The sequence below is a fragment of the Zalophus californianus genome, chromosome 16 (genome assembly GCF_009762305.2).
Source record: "Zalophus californianus isolate mZalCal1 chromosome 16, mZalCal1.pri.v2, whole genome shotgun sequence".
Classification (NCBI taxonomy): Eukaryota; Metazoa; Chordata; class Mammalia; order Carnivora; family Otariidae; genus Zalophus; species Zalophus californianus.
Window position 1 is genome coordinate 58,096,442 of NC_045610.1, and position 16,770 is coordinate 58,113,211.

Here is a 16,770-nt window from a genome sequence, read left to right on the forward strand (position 1 = left end):
GTGCCTGCAAACCACATGGTTTGCTTAAACTCCAACACACATGCTTCTGGAACATTCTGTTGGTCGAAGCAAATCACAAGGTTAGACCAAGTCAAAGCAATGTACAGTAGACTCACCTCTGGATGGAAGGGTTGGCAAAGTCACACTGCAAGGGACACTCCTGCAGGGATGAAAGGAATTTTCATTTGGCCAATTTTTCAAATTTACTGCAGACACAGTGGGTGTTGGGGAATAGACACCAGGACTGTGGTACTGGGCGGCCTGTTTTCCCCATGGGACTTGCGCTGTAAGTTCCTCAGGGCTGGGACAATGGCTTCTTCACCTATTTCCCCAATGTCTGGGTCATACCAGGGACTTGGTACACAGGAGGAGATCTGTGTTTGATGAATGAATGTTTGAGTGAATTAACTAATATGAATCACATCTCCAGCTCCGTTGCACATTAAACCACCTCATGAGTTTTTAAACCACCCATTGTTGGATGCACCCAAGAGCCAATAATTCTGAATGTAGGGGTAGCATATAACCCAGGCCTCAGAATTTTTAAAAGCCTCCCAGATGATCTCAGCGTCCAGCTGGGGTCCAGGATCACTAACCGGACATCCAGGAGCTTAAAACCTCCAACTAACATTCACCCACCACTGAGATCCCCATGGAGGCTGTGGAAGCGGACCAGAAAATGTAAGTCGGGACCCAAAGATACAAAGTATTAAATCATGCACAAAGAATGAGTGGGAGGGTGTTGAGGGAAAGGTAAGCTCCTATTTCCTGGACCAATGCCTGCTGAGGGTCTGCCTATTCTGTGTCTCCCTCTCCCGGGGGTTGTGTGATCTCAGCGGAGAGCCTTGCTAAAAAACCCCATTCTTCAGATCACACTTCTCAATGGCTTGGCTCCTGTCCAGCCGCCCGGCTTGGAGCTGCTCTGGCTTTTATATCTCTGGGATTTTGTCTAACAGTGCGGTCCTGGAGCCAGCTCCTACTTGCTCACAAGATTGTGAAAATCTCAGGACTCTGGCAAAGCAATTGTGAAATGCAGTCATTATTAAAAAATAAATAAGTAAATTACGCAAACTTACAGTGACATGGATTCTGTAAAAAGATCATGAACACTCAAGCTCATCACCTTCTTAACCACTCCATTTTGCTGTTCTCTGTGCTCCTGAGGTTATTTACGTCTATTGTATCTATAGGGTGGAAATACTAAATGAACGGTATCTGGTAACTCTGTGTTCACGCTGATAGATTGAAATCAACCACAGTGGGAGTATTTACAACACAGAAATTGGTAAATACTATAAATCATGGCTTTTTTTTTTTTACTTTTGGTCCAGAGAGTCAGTAATTAAAATTTACCAATGCACCCCTAGATCTAAAGGTTAAAAAAAGAAAGCGGAATGCCAGCCCTGGGTTTCCTGGAGTCCATGTTGAAACCAATTGCTCTCCGTAGGAAACGCATTTGGAAAGATTCAAGCACTCTTACCAGGCGCCACACACCCGCGGTTGCTGCCGGCACCTCTAAAAGGCTCTGTGGTCTCAGGACTTGTCCAGACTCTGCCTCCCTGCCTCCTTCTTGCTCATTTTCAGCAGAACCCTCCACTTTGAATCCCCCTCCTGCGTTCTGCCCATCCATCCCTTAGGACTGATGACGGGAATGGTGCTGTTCCCCAGGTTTGCCCCTGGGGGCTGGGCTTCCCCTAGGCACACACCCTGCAGCCCTGACCCAGACCTTCCTGGCCTCCACACACCAACCCTGTCAAACCCTCCTCAGTCCTGCCAGAGCCCAGGTCCCTGCCGCCTGGGAAGGGAGGTCGGATATATCCCTTCCCCTTCATGCAGTTAGAACTGATGCTCCATGGACCTGCAGGCAGGGCCACCTGAGCTCTCTACCCCCACCTGCCCCCTCCAAAGGACAACGCTCCCCCCCCAAGGTAAGCAGGCATAGCCAGCTCAAACCCAACCTTTAATGTCAGCAGGGATCACCCAACACTATAACACCCCAGTGCTTGAGGAAGTGTTTTCTCAAAACCAGGGAACCCCTCTGAACACCAAACACCCTCCCAGTCTCTCCTGCACACGAATGGCAGCTGGGTGGTGGTGGGGGGGGGCCCCAAACCCACCTGACAGGCACCTCAGAACATCCTGTGCTCCAGGCCCCGCTTTGGGAAGACCGAAACCACATACCAGAATTTCCCATTCTCTCTCAGCCCGTGACGCATTGATAAACTTTCCATCCCGTCAGACCCACCAGGGACAGAGCAGCAGAAGTAGACCACCTGTCTGTCACCCTCGGACCCCAGAGCCAATCCTGCCCATTGAAGTGTGTTATTTGGACGCTGGAGAGAAATGTGTTTTCTTCACCTGTAAGTCCGTAGCACCTCTCCTCTAAGTGACCTAGGCTTGTTCACAAGACTCAATTTTTTTCCTAAGCAATTATTTTACTTTTTTTCCCAATCTTTAATCCAAGTAGAATTTACATACATTGAAATGTATATACCTTAAGTATACAACTGGATAACTTTTGACAAATACATATCTCCGTGTATCCCACCGTCTTACCAAAATATAGAACATTTCTCTCCTCCAGCCCCGTGCCAGTCGATCCTCACCCCCCTCCCAATGCCCCACCCCCACCCCCACGCCCAAGGCAACCACTTGTCTGATTTCTGTCACCAAAGATTCGTTGTGCCTCTCCTAGAATCTCACAGAAGTGGAATCACACAGAATGAGCTCTTTTGTGTCTGGCTTCTTTAACTCAGCATAAAGCCAGATAATTATATTTCAGCAACTTTAATTTTCCATGCAGTCTGTGTGCTAGAGAAGGCTTCTAGATTTGGAATCTTTGTGTTGGAATCCAAAATAGCTTTTGTGGGGCCAAGCACATCTTCCCTGCCTCCCTGCCTCTCCTTCCAGGCTTCAAAGACCCTATTTTATACAGACAACTTCAAAAGGCCCTCTGAGCTTTGGCTCTCAGGCCTCACCCTTGGAGCCAGGGCAGAGTGAGACAGCCTTGGGGACACTACAGATGGGGCATGACTGCAGGGGGATGGCCAAAGATCCTGCGATTAGGTCCAGAAAACAGAAATGGAAAGAATCCATGCTGGGTGAGTGTGTTAATTTCCCATTGCTACTGCAACAAATCGCCACAAATTCAGCAGCTTAAAACAACAGAAATTTAGTAGGTCACAGGTCAAATGTCCGGGCTCCCCTGGTTTCTCTGCTCCAGGTTTTACAAGGGCAAATCAAGGTGTCAGCCAGGCTGGGCTCTGCTCAGGAAGTTCTGGGAAGAATCATTTCCAAGGTCATTTGTGTAATTGCCAAGTTCAGTTCTGTGCTGTGTAGGACAAGGAAGGATCCCCCTTCCTTGCAGGCTGTCCACTGGGGCCAGTCTTGGCTCCTAGAGGATGCTCACAATCCTCCTGTGCCCCCTCCCCCAACCATGGCAGGTCGAGTCCCTGCCATCCATGAAATCTCTGCTTCCACTTCTGACTTCAGCTGGAAAAGAGTTCTCCACTTTGAAGGGCTCGTGTGATTAGATCCCCGACCCCCTACCAATAATCCAAACTGATCTCCCTATGTTAAGATTTCCAATTTTGATTATACCTGCAAAGTCCCTTTGCCATGTGCAAAGTTTGGGAGTACCCAGGACCACCTTCTGGTTTGATAATTCACTAGAAAGACACACAGAACTTAGGGAAAAAAAAAATGTGTGATACTCATAGCTTATGGTTTTTGACAGTGAGAAGACACAGATTAAAATCAGCCCTGGGAAGAGGCTGGAGGGAACGGGAGAAGCTAGGCGTGAGCTTCTGGTGTCCTTCCAATAGGGCCATGCGGACAGCTCTTCATTCTCCCAACATACATGGAATATTGCCAGCCAGGGACACTCACCTGAGCCTTGTGTCCAGAGTTTTCACGGGGTTTCAGTCATGCCAGTATAGCTGACTGTCCACAGGGCTGACCTCAGTCTGCAGCCTCTCTAGAGGTCAAGCTGGTACCATGTGGCCCAAAGCCCCAACCCTAAAACTCATTGTTATCAAAGACTATTGGCTGGCCCAAGGTCCCCAGGTAAACAAAGCTTTCTTATCAGACAGGACCTTCCAAGAGCTCAGAGGTAATGTCCCAGGAGCCGAGGGCAAAAGCCAAAGGCCAAATCTCTCTTTGGGCAAGGTCAATCTTCCTGCACACCACAAAACTAACATTTCCACGGGTTCCAGGATAGGGAGGACGTCTCTGGGAAGCCATTATTCTGCTAACCCCCCAGTGGGCGTCAGTCTTCCAGATTCCAAGAGAGCAATGTTTCCCAAAGTGTGTGCTTTGGAACCCAAGTCCCACCAGCCGTTCCCAGGAAGGCTCTGGGGTCGAATAGCCTTTGGAACCATTGTGCCTCTGTACCCTCCTTTCTCAGAGACCCACTTGGGCTTCAGTAGAAGGGAAAATCCTGCCACAAAGGGCCCCACTGTACTGCACTTAACCCAGCGTTGCCCAAACTGTCTCATCTGTGGAGCTGTCCTCATGTGATATTCCGGGTAAGGTTCAACCCAAGATATTTGGGGAAAGTGGAACCGTGCCTTAAGCAATCTTTGCAACATATAGCCTTTCCACCAACCCTCTGGACCTCAGTTTCTTCATCTGCAAGATGAGAGTTATTGTTTCGTTTCCTATCTGAGCAGGTCATCGTAAATTAAATTAGGTAACACACACAAAATGCTTGGTTCATGGTATACATCCGGCAGATGGTAACGATTATTGTCGTATTTATTTTTAGGAACTAAAATGTCTTTACTAACCTTCCCTATTGTTTCTTCATCACTGTCAATGCCAGGTCCAAAGAGCCCATGAAGCATCTTACAGGGTGGTCATGATTTGGGCCCAGGGAAACATGCTGGCAAACGTAAGTGATTCTCCTCTCCAGGTTCCCAAAGATCAGATGAACTAGCTAACCTGGAGGGATCCTGTCTAATGTGCGTGAAGTGAATGAAGGCCAGGAGGCCTTGCACTTATACTTGCTGGCACTTTCTCTCATACAGCATTTATTGAAAATGAACACTCTGTGTGGACCTGCTCCTGGAAGGGACACACAGGCCTCTGACCGAACCCCTGAGCCCCCCAGCACCCACGTCCTCCCAGAGAACAAACAATACTCCCCCTCGAGCCTGCGTGGCACTGCTCAGCCTCGTTAACCAGCCATCCAAACCAGCGGCAGAATGACCCACAAGGCGGCCACTCCCCATGTTTTCTCTCCAGGGTTTCTCCCCAGCCAGTCAGCCCTCTGAGCTCCGAGCCCCGTGACCTTCCAGACCTTCTGCCCGGTCTCATTGTTTTCCCACATGGCTCCATGCAATGGCTCCCACTCTCGGCCTGGCCCTTAGGTCAATGACTGGTTTGAGGCTTGTTCTCTTGGCCTTGACCTCGGGGCCCCTTCAAGACACACCGCCTGCATCACTTTCAGTCATCACAGGTAAAGGCAGGTGGAGACCCCTCCCCTGGTGTCCCAGCACCTAGGGTCCCCTCCTTGACAGTCAGGGAGAGAGCTTGAGTACATCTGCAGACAATGCTGAGCCATCCATGGAAAGGGACCATCCTGGGAAGAGATCTATGAAGAGGTGGGGTTGACCACACTACAGTTCAAAGCTGGACTGCCTATGTGTGGACGGTGCCGCGAATGAATCAGGTTTAGTTTGGTTTGCTTTTTTTAACACCTGACTCATCTTCTGAGACAACCCTATGCCATTAAGAATAATGAGCATGAGGGCACCTGGCTGGCTCAGTTCGGGGAGCATGTGACTCTTGATCTCTAGGGTTGGGAGTTCGAGCCCCACATTGGGGGTAGAGATTACTAAAATAAATAAATAAATAAATAAATAAATAAAAACGTTAAAAAAAAAAAAAACAAGAAGAACAAGCATCATGAAGTTGGTGATGCTGCTAATAGCACATGCTCTGAGCTACGTTGGATCCCAAGTACTGTGCATCTTTTCCTTACACCGTCTCGTGTGACCCTGCCATGGCTACCCCAATTCATGGGTGAGGAAAGGGTAAGTAACATGTCTGGGGTCACTGCTGGTAGGTAGTGGCGCCAGGCTTCTCCCCCAGGCCCGTGTGCCCCAGCGGCTTCCACTCTGCCCTGCTGTGGGGCCGCCCCCATCTCCCTGGGTCTCCTTGGCCTGACACACAGATGTGCACAGTCTGGCAAGCAGCCTCCGGCTCCGTAATTCCTGTGAAGAACACCTGGGGCTCTGGAAAACCACCTGCTTCAAAATGGAGGAACCAGGTGGACTCTGCAAAAGACCTCCTTCCAAATCATCAGGCTCCCAGCTCATCCTCACCACACGTTGATCCTTTGGTCCCCCATCCTGGGTCCTTCATGAACACAGGTGGTTCGAGTGCCCTCCCTTCTCCTGCAAGGGGTTTTCTGGGTCTCCTCAGGCCCCCCCCCCCCTCCCGTCTCCACCATCCCCAACGGTGAGACTAGTCCAGGCTCGGTCTTTACTGCCATCTAGTGGCTCCCAGGCTCACCGCAGGGAGGGGTGTTCCACAGCAGAGACCAGAATTCTAGGCACCTTTAAAATGATGCCATGGTTGAGCTTGATCCAGCTCAGAGTCCCCACTGGGCAAACCCAGGGCCAGCTCTCTGGAAAGCAGGCGGCTGCACCTGCTCATCCTGCTGAGGTCCTGACCCATCTCATCTGCGGGAGGTTTTCCAACCTCGGAAGGAGGGCTCCACCCCTCTGCTCGCCGGAGCCCAGAGAGTGTGGAGGGCAGCTGGCCAGAGGCCAGGAGGGATGAGGAAGGGAGAGGTTGGCCCGGTCTAGGGGAGGAAGGTGTTGCAGAGGTAGAGGCGCTGGTGTGGGTCTGTGACCCCGCAGGAGAGGAGAGGCGCAGAGCCCTGGGCTGACCCTCTGGGGAGTCGGGTGGCCAGTGTTCCCATCCTGACCCTGCTGCTCACTCGGAGCATCTTGGAAAAAGAGCCTCTATCCACCTCCTGGCTGTCGTTAGACGCTAGAAGCCCTGCCATATCAGTTTCCTGCGGCTGCCATAACAAATGACCTCAACGGGGTGGCTTAAAGCAACAGAAATTATTCTCTCCCCGTTCTGGAGGCCACATGTCCAAAACCAAGGAGTCAGCAGGCTTGCTTCCGTCTGGAGGCCCTGAGAGAGACTGGTCCACGCCTCCTCTCTCCTGCCTCCTGAGAGTTGCCGGCAATCCACGCGGCATTGCCCCTGTGGACACGTGCGTGCATGCATGCGTGTGCGCCTGTGTGTGTCTGCGTGTGTCTCCTCTTCTCACAAGGACACCAGTCACACTGGATTAGAGCTCTAGCCCACGCTCATCAAGTGCATCTTCATCTTGATTTGATCACATTTGCAATGACCCTATTTCTAAATATAAGGTCACATTCACCGGGGGTTAGGGCTTAAACCTGTCTTTTGGGGGGAGGGACATCATTCAGTCTGCAGTAGATCGTGCATTATTGGGTTCCTCTCTTACCCTGGGGTCAAGAACAAGCTCCATGTGTGTCTGATGTCCCGTTCTCTGCATGGTGCCTCGGGCCCTCCGCGCTGGGTTTGCCTGCTCCCACCGCAAAACGTCAGGCCCATCTGGCTCGTTCGCCTCCCACATTCAGCTCCATTGCTCCCCATCTTTAAAAGGCTAGGGAGATGTCCCTAGCTCATGAAGCGTCCCCAGATCAGGCCCCAGGCCCCAACCTCTCTCGCCAGCCCCCAGGCACTGCGGGTCGCCGGGCACCAGCTGTCATCACGAGGGGTGGCACAACAGAGCTCAAGCCCCTCAGCTGAGGGGAAACTCCTCATGCTCAGCAGGGCTCAGAAGATGTCCGCACTGCCCGATTCATCCAGGCGGGCCTTGGAGGGCCAAGTGTCCAAACGGTTGTTCTGAGTGTGAAGGGATGTTCTAGAAAGTCAGGCTTTCTGAGTCAAGCGGTCAGCCACTTTTGTATGCTAAAGACACATTTTGCCCAAGAGCCTCGGGGAAGATGAAAGGCAGGTGGCCAGGGCTCTGCTGACCAGGTGGAGATGGTTGAGACCTCCAGGCCCCCCAGGACGGTCCGGAGGAGCTGGTGCGGAGCCAGACAGCAGACTGCCCTCACCCTTCCCTGGTCTCCCGCGCCATGCACCGGCTCCCTGAACCATCACACGGGGCTCTACTGAAATGCTGGTTTAAAAGCGCCTGGGCCGCAGGAATGTTCCAGGCAAATTAAATATACAGCATCCAAGAAGCCAAGTGGCTTGGAAAACCGCATTTACGGTTTAACAAAAGATGGAGCGGTTAGACAAGCGAGCAAGACACAGCACTAATTGGCAGCCGTACTTGGTTTGCTCCCCACAATTGCCTCATGGAATTGTAAAAAAAAAAAAAGAAAGAAAGGAAGAAAAGAAAAAGAACGTGTTGAAACCTTGAAATTAGACACTTTAAAAAAAATAGGCTAATGTTCTCGGAGACCATGTTTTAAAGACAGCTTATGTTGCCGACTCAGGGTTTTCTCAATCAGCAGAGAACACCGTCTCCACTCCACTCAACAGGGGCACCAGGAGAGAAGCTGGAGGCGTTGTCTTAAACACCTCAGGGCAATTTTCACCTCTATCTTATCACCACCTTCAAGACGCATTATTTTCATCTGAAGTGAGGTTCCAATTTTTGGAAGAAAAAAAAAAGCCTTTCCTCTCTCCCAACCTTATTTTCTCTCTCTCTCTCTCTCTCTCTCTCTCTCTCCTGAGGGAAGCGTCGGTAAAGAACATTCTTCCACTTGCTACAGTTTGGGAGTCCCATAAAACACACCAGCGGCTGGAGTGTTTTGCCCTGATAAACCCCCCTCCCGGCCCACCAGGCCGAGCTGGGGCGGGGGATCCACACGGCTGGGCAGGAAGCGGGTGGGCGGCACGAAGACTGCCACCCGTCCCCACGCCTCCCACCTGCAAAAGCCAAGGGGCCGAGGGGGAGGGAAGTGTGCTTTATCCACAAGCGTGTACCTCACTCCCTCCTCAGGCCCCGCGGGCTTTCTCAACACCAAGGGCCGCTTTTGTGTTTTCATTTACCCGTCACCAATGCAATTGCAAGCCAGCCTTAGCGCTCCTCTGGAGAAGCGCCTTTTCCTCTGAACCCGGTTAAGCAAATCAGAGGGCCTGGAGGCCAAACTTCCTGTGTCCGTCTTCATCTCTGCCCCGAAAATGAAATAAAGGAGATTTCCAGAACAACTTGAGGGGTGATGGAAGAGGCAGGCAACCCCGGGACGGTCTGAGCCTGGGGGGGACCTCAGAGACCACCCAAGCCGTTGGGGCTGATTAAGGAAAGGTGCCCAAGTGGGCCATGGTCCAGGGGGGCGTGATTCTCAAACTCTGGCACCTATGGGGTAAACATGTCCCAGCAACAGTGTCTTGTGACGCCTTCAGGAGTATTCACTCTCTTCCCTGTCGATTCCTTTCTTCATTCATTCCCCAAAGTATCTTTGGTACCACTCGGTGCCCCGCTCTAATTACTGAGGATATAATAATTTAAAACAAATCCTCCCCCACCCTCATGGAACCCAAGCTCTGTGGGGTGAACAGACAGTAGACCAAAACATTTACACTGATGACACTTGGTGACCCATCAGCAAGGCGTCGCCGGTGGATTAGTGTCGCGAGTGGCCACTGCGGAACCACGGCAGCGCATGAGGTCTCTGCGGCTGACACCTCTTCCCTCTGCCTCCAGCAGGTGGTCCCTCGGTCCACCCGCGTCACATGATCGCCCAGCATCATTGCTCGAGGAACCTTCGGTCAGGGCACTTATGCAAAGAGACCATATCTGGACCTCCTCTCCACTCCCTGGTCCCACCGCCTTCTGTCTGCAGGGGCATTTCCGGTAGGAAGGAGAGAGATCCACGTATGGGGTGTGGGTTTAAACATGCTGCTCCCTCCAACCGTGACTGAAGACGGCATGTGGCAGGAAGACGGTCAGCACAAATGGGTGACACGTGACCATACTCAGGCTGGTGCTGGGCACGGGCCCAGCAGGATTACTGTGTTTGCACATGAGCGCCGACATCCCCTGACATCCGTGGCAGCTTGAGAAATGAGAACCCTAGAGGGACAGGAATTGGACTTTATTATCTTGAGAGTCCTTCCTTAGGGCACGCATTCTCTCTCCCCTCACACTACCCCACCCCCCGCCGTCTGTCTGTCTCTCTTTTCCTCCCTGTCTGTCTCTCTCTGTCTCTGTCTCTCTGGCCATAACCATGAAACATGAGAGGCGACTAATGCTCTTATAGCTTTCCGAGATGATTTCAAGACCTGGCTCTTCGACACCTACGGGGCCATTCATATCTGCTCTTGGTGATTCAGACTCATGGTCTATAGCGAGCGACACTCTCAAGAGCTGAAGAGGTGCTCCAGTAAACCCGGCTCACTCATAAACCTTTACAAATCAGCTTTGCTGGTGTGTCTTATTTTATTTATTTTATTTTATTTTAAAGATTTATTTATTTATTTGAGTGGGGAGGTGGGCAGAGGACAGAGGGAGAGAGAGAACCTCAAGCAGACTCCCCGCCGAGTGTGGAGCCAGACACGGGGCTAGATCTCACAACCCTGAGATCATGAACCGAGCCAAAACCAAGAGTCAGATGCTCAACTGACTGTGCCACCCAGGAACCCCATTTTTTTTTAATTTTAATTTTATTTTTAGCAATCTCTACACCCAACGTGGGGCTCGAACTCAGGACCCCGAGATCAGGAGTTGCATGCTCCTCGGACTGAGCCAGCCAGGTGCTCCCCTACCCCCGCCGTGTGTCTATTTTACAGTCAGGAGATGGGTCCACGTGGAAATTAGTTTGTTCCAACCAGTTGGTGCCAAGTTGGTTCCTAATGTCTCCATTATTCTTTCCTCCAGGCAGACAGACACACGGGCTAGACATGGCACCCTGGGAAGGGCCGCGCAGGTGCCACTGGGGCTCCATTCCCCTCTGGGGTGGGCGTGATAGAGAATCCCTGCTTTATAAGACCCACACCCACAGTCTTGCCGTACCATCTCTGGCCCCCAAAGCAACCCACCCACAATGCCTTTTAACCTTTTTTTTACCTGACGAAATCATGTATCCTTAGGTTCCCAGCCCCAGCTTCTCTCTTGTGGAATTCAAAGGAAAAGGGAGGGAAGAAAAATGAACTAGCGTGTTGGCCTCTCCCTGGCACCGGGCACCGTCCTGGGAGCTCACAGAATTCTCACCTAATCCTTAGAGCAAGCCCAGGGACAGGCCTTGTTTCCAGTTCATAAAAGGAGGAAATGAAGGCTTCTGCAGGAGGATAGTTAACCAGGTCAAGGTGACTCAGCTAGACTAAGCCCGAGGCAGGATGTCAGACCCCAAAGCCCACGCTCCTGCTTCTGCAACGAGCTGCCCCTAAAATGCTGATCTTGGCTGCAGCGGAAACAGTGCCAACAGTCAGGCTGTCCTGCATGATATTTGGCCAGACTCTGCCAACTAACTACACTAACCTTCTCCCTTCTTCCATTAGCTCTCCAACCTGTCTGTCATCGTGAGGGCTGTCCTTCCTGCTGCCACTTCCTAGCCTTGGCAGTGCCCCTTGGTTCATGTCTTTACACCTGCTCTTCTCTTTCTGCCACTTGCCTTGGAGAACGCTGCCCTCCTGCCTACTCTGTCCTGGCCTCTCTCCTGCATGTCCTGCGTCTGGTTAGCTCTGCACAGGCTCCCAGGGGCGTGTCAGCCATGCAAATAGTACCTGTCGCGTGCGACAGAAGAACTGACACATTAGGTGATTCTGGGGAACACAGATTTGTCTCGGAATCTTGCTTCTTGGGGCGCCTGGGTGGCTCAGCTGTTAAGCATCTGCCTTTGGCTCAGGTCATGATCCCAGGTTCCTGGGATCGAGTCCCACATCGGGCTCCCTGCTCCGCGGGAAGCCTGCTTCTCCCTCTCCCACTCCCCCTGCTTGTGTTCCTGCTCTCGCTATCTCTCTCTGTCAAATAAATAAAATCTTTAAAAAATAAATAAATAAATAAATAAATAAAAGTAAAATCTTTGGGATGCCTGGGTTGCTCAGTGGGTTAGGCGTCTGCCTTTGGCTCAGGTCATGATCCCAGGGTCCTAGGATCGAGTTCCGCATCAGACTCCTTGCTTAGCAGGGAGCCTTCTTCTCACTCTCCCTCTGCCTGCCGCTCCCCCTGCTTATGCTCTCTCTCTCTCTGACAAATAAATAAAATCTTTATTAAAAAAATCTTTGAAGGGCGCCTGGGTGGCTCAGTTGGTTAAGAGACTGCCTTTGGCTCAGGTCATGATCCCAGGACCAAGCCCGTCATCGGGCTCCCTGCTCAGCGGGAACTCTGGCTGTCTTTCTCTCTGTCAAATAAATAAAATCTTAAAAAAAAGAATCTTGCTTCTTGTCTCCATCCTTACACCTAGGTTAATTTCCACTGGATCATCGATCTCAACGAGGAAAAGGAAACCATCAAAGTACAAGAAAAATACCTACATGGATGTTTTTAGGTTTTGGAAGTTGCAAAAGCTTTCCAAGGGTGTAGGACATAAATGCAACTCAACAAATTGAGGAATACAATTAACACGAATTCATGGTTGAAACTGGGTCTCAGATCACGCATGGGAACTTTTAAGGGGACAAACAGGGAAAGGGACCCAGAGAGAAAACAAACGTTTGGTTCATTTGGGCTCAGAAGTATAAACGGTCTTTTGAGCTGTGTTTCCACGTTTTTGTCACCCACGTAGGTCATAACCCGGAGTAGAATCCGGTGGGCGGTCAGGGAACCGCACTGACCCGCCCAGGGGAGATGGTAACAGGTAGCATGTGCTGGGCCCACTTGTGTGTCCTGGCAAATAGCCCCCCCCCCCGTGCCTCTCTCTTCCTTCTCTCCCTCTCCTTCCCTCTCCTTCCCTCCTCCAACAAGAGGCGGAAACCAGCGTGCAACGTTTTCCCCACTGGCAGGCAGTGGGGAGACGGGGTGGAGGGAAACCGTGAAGATGGTAATCAAACGTGTAACTGGTTTATGCAGCGGTCTCGGCCTCGGGGGTATAAACATAAAAACATAAAATGGTTTTACAGGTTCTCTAATCGATGCCAACAGCCTCACTCTGTCAAATTCCTCTTTCCATCCCCTACTGACATTTCACCCCCTGCTTTCTGGTCCCTCTCAGTTATTAGAAATTCCCTCTGGTTTCATACCATGACCTCAGTCTAGTTCTGAGCCCTCGGTCCCGTCCCCCACCCCAGCACAGCTGTGGCCTGAGGCAGGTGGGGGTAGGGCCGGCAGCCTGGAGCTCTCTGACTTGGTCAGGTTCCATCCACCCCCTAGGGAGCTCCTGCCCTTGAGGTGGTCTCCGTGGAGATGGCAGGCCCATCCCCCTCCGACTTCCCTAGGGTGATATTCAGACTCAGGCTAGACATCCCCATGGCTGAGAACACCCTCCAAAAAGACGCCTATGTCCCCCAGGCCGTGCCAATGGTCTGGGCCCTTAACCCTTTGTGGGGCATCCCTGGGCGATTCACAATTGCTGCCTGTCCTCAGTGTCATGATCATTCACAAGGACCCACAGGAGTCAGTGAGGCACTCCACAATCCTTCCTATGGCCTGGGAAGATGTGAGTTGCGGGACGCCCTGTCCTTTCTTTCTGGGCAATGGCATCCCAGTCCCTACCTGCTTACTCATCACCAGCTGCTCCAGCCAGAGTCCTGCCCTGGGAATGTTCCAGGTGGGAAGTGGACAGCAGTTCCTATGTTTGCATGCACACCACACTCCAAAGGACCCAGGCCTGGCTCTCCCGGGCACACCTTCCTCACACCTGGGTCTGTCCAGAGGGCAGAACGGGGAAGACTAGAGCCCAGCAAGCCCCCAGCTAGAAGCCCATCCCCCATGGCCTCTCTTCACAGACCCTGTCAATGCTGAGAGTTATCCCCTGGAGCCCCACTGTGTGATTTGCTGGGGAGGGAAACACGCCCTCACTTGGCACCCCCCCCACCAACTGGAACATAGAATAAAATCACAATAAACACTTAATCAAGCAATTCCCATACATCATTTCATTTACTCTAAGAGAAATATTCTACTTTTGCCTCCATCTTACAATGAAAAAGTTGAGATTTCGGGAGTGTGTTCTGTCCAACATTGCATGATCAGAACGGTGTATTAATCTGTTTCTCTGTATAACAAAGAAATCTTATGAACCTCAATGACTTGCTGGGGGCAGGGAGGTGGGTAGGCAAACCATGGCCAGTGAGCCAGATCCAGTCCAACACCTATTTCCCTAAGGCCCACAAGCCAAGAATGGTTTTCACATTTTAAATGGTCAAAAAAAAAAAAAATTCACAAGAGGACTATTTTGTGACACGAGAGATTTGTGTACACTCCAAATGTCGATGTCCATAAAGAAAATGTTATTAGACCCCGCCACCCTCATCTGTGTAAGGATTGTCTGTGGCTGCTTTGTCCTACACCGTCGGAGTTGAGGAGTTGCAACAGAGACCATCTGGCCTTCGCAGCCTAAAATAATTAGTAGCCGGTCCTTTAAAGAAAAAGTTAGCCAAACCCTGCCAACATTGATTTTTCTCACTCACAGTTCTCTGGGTCTGCGAGAGCTATTTCCGGGCTGCAGGCTGGGTTTGGGGGGGGGGGGGCTCCATCTGCACCTGCCTGGGGCCGGGAGGACCCAGGGCACATCCGTCTCATGGTGGGTGGAGGAAGTACAGCAGAAATGATGTTTTGGAACGTTGCTGAGGTCTGGAGCCACGGTCAAGAAAGAATTCTTGAGATGTCTTTGGTGCAAAAAAGGTGATTTTATTAAAGCAGGTGGACAGAATCCGTGGGCAGAACGAGCTACTGGGGCATGTGCCCCAGGATTGTGACGGGCCACTGAATATATACTTTGGGGTTGGGGGGAAATCAGGACAGAGGGAAGTTTCAAAAGGACTTTCACCTGCTAAAGAAGACTCACGGGATCCTGGAGGCCTGGCTACTGTCAAGCTAAGATTGTCTTTCCCTCTAGCAAGGCATTAATATTAAAACACTTGGGTGGGGGGGGATGCCTGGGTGGCTCAGTCGGCTAAGCTTCTGCCTTGGCTCACGGTCCTGGGATCCAACCCCCGCATCGGGCTCCCTGCTGAGCAGGGAGTCTGCTTCTCCTCCCTCTGCCTGCCGCTCCCCCTGCCTGTGCTATCTCTGTCAAATAAATAAATAAAATCTTTTTAAAAAATAAATAAAAATAAAACAGTTGGGAGCTTCCTGGAGGAACATTATATTCTGCCGGCCTCAGGTATTCGTCAATGGGCTGCAGGTTATAAGGACATCTCATTTTATCTACATTTCCTTCTACCTTTGTCTCCCACATCAGAAACAGAGGACTAGCTGAAGACTCTGCCTGGGGCCGCACGGTCCCTTCCCCCACAGCCACATGCCGTGCGCTCCTGGAGTCCCTCCTGCTCCAGACTCACGCGCCAAAGGGCAGCAGGGCCTAAATCTGATACAGGGAGTGAGCGGAGAGTTGGAAGCCAAGATCTCATTCATCGACCACGGGTGGGGACCCAGGATTTGAACTCAGGACCCTCTGACTCAAGAGCCTGTGTCTGTTCGTCCTGCCTCACTGACTCTTATCCTGGGCAATCTGTCATAGGTGCAAAGAGTGGGGAAAAGAATGCAGGATGATTTTCCCATCACTCTCCACCACAAGGGTTATTCCTGAGCACCACTAGGCACCATCTCAAGTAGCCACACAACCGGCCAGCACCTGGAGATGGAGCAGAAGGGCTTCTGGGGCCGCAGGAAAGCCTGGGGCCAGAGCTGGCAAGAGCACTCGATTCTTCAGGAATGCCATTGTGGGTAACTGAATAGCTGTGCCCACGGGAGGTCCAAAAATTCCAAAGACCATTCATTTCAATTCCCCGGCAGGCAATCCTCCAGAACAAACTGCTTTCAGAGTCAGAATATAAATAAGTCATGTGTGTCAGGAAGCCCTTACACACGAGAGCGGGGGGGAAAAAAAGGAGAAGGGAACTCTACGATGCCCCCAACCCCCTGTCCATTTTTCACCAAAGCAGGAAGGAACAGACCCAGTCCCGAGCCTGCTGGTTGTGACAGATGAGGCTGGGCGGAAGTCGGGAGCCACGAAGTGTTGGATGCGCTGAGCGGCGGGGCTGGGAGCAGCGTGGGAGAGGATGATGAACGGGTGCCCGGGCCTTACAACCGCGTGGCAAGCACCCCCGCAGCCCGCGGCTTGTTCTCCGTGTCATCGTGGAATCGGACGCTCGCCAAGCGATCGACAGGAGGCAGAAAGAATTTATAAAACATGTACATGCTACTCACTCCTGTAGCTGCTGTTTCAAAAGAAAGACACCGGGAGAAAAGAAATGTAGCAAATAATAGAGCGACGCTGACAGGTTGTGGAACCCTGGGAGACAGAGCCGATTTTCTTGTCAAGCTCCACTGAAAATCGAAGACGCCAGGAAGCGGCGGACGGAGAGGATCCGTGAATAGCCACGTGTCAGAAATACTGGGCCTGATGACATGTTTTCAGGGCTCAAATCCCTACATATGCTGTCCTTCCCAATCGTGGTCCCGATAAAATAAAATACTCTGGGGCAAGGTCTTTACTTCCATACGTAGAGGAACGAAAACTACCACTTACTGGGAACTCATCTGTGCCAAGCACAGCAGGTTTACAGTCAGGGTTCCCGTTAACTCTACATTGCGAGGGAGACGTAACAATGCCCACACGACACCCAAGGGAACGGACTGAAACAGAAAGGCTCAGTGACTGGCCT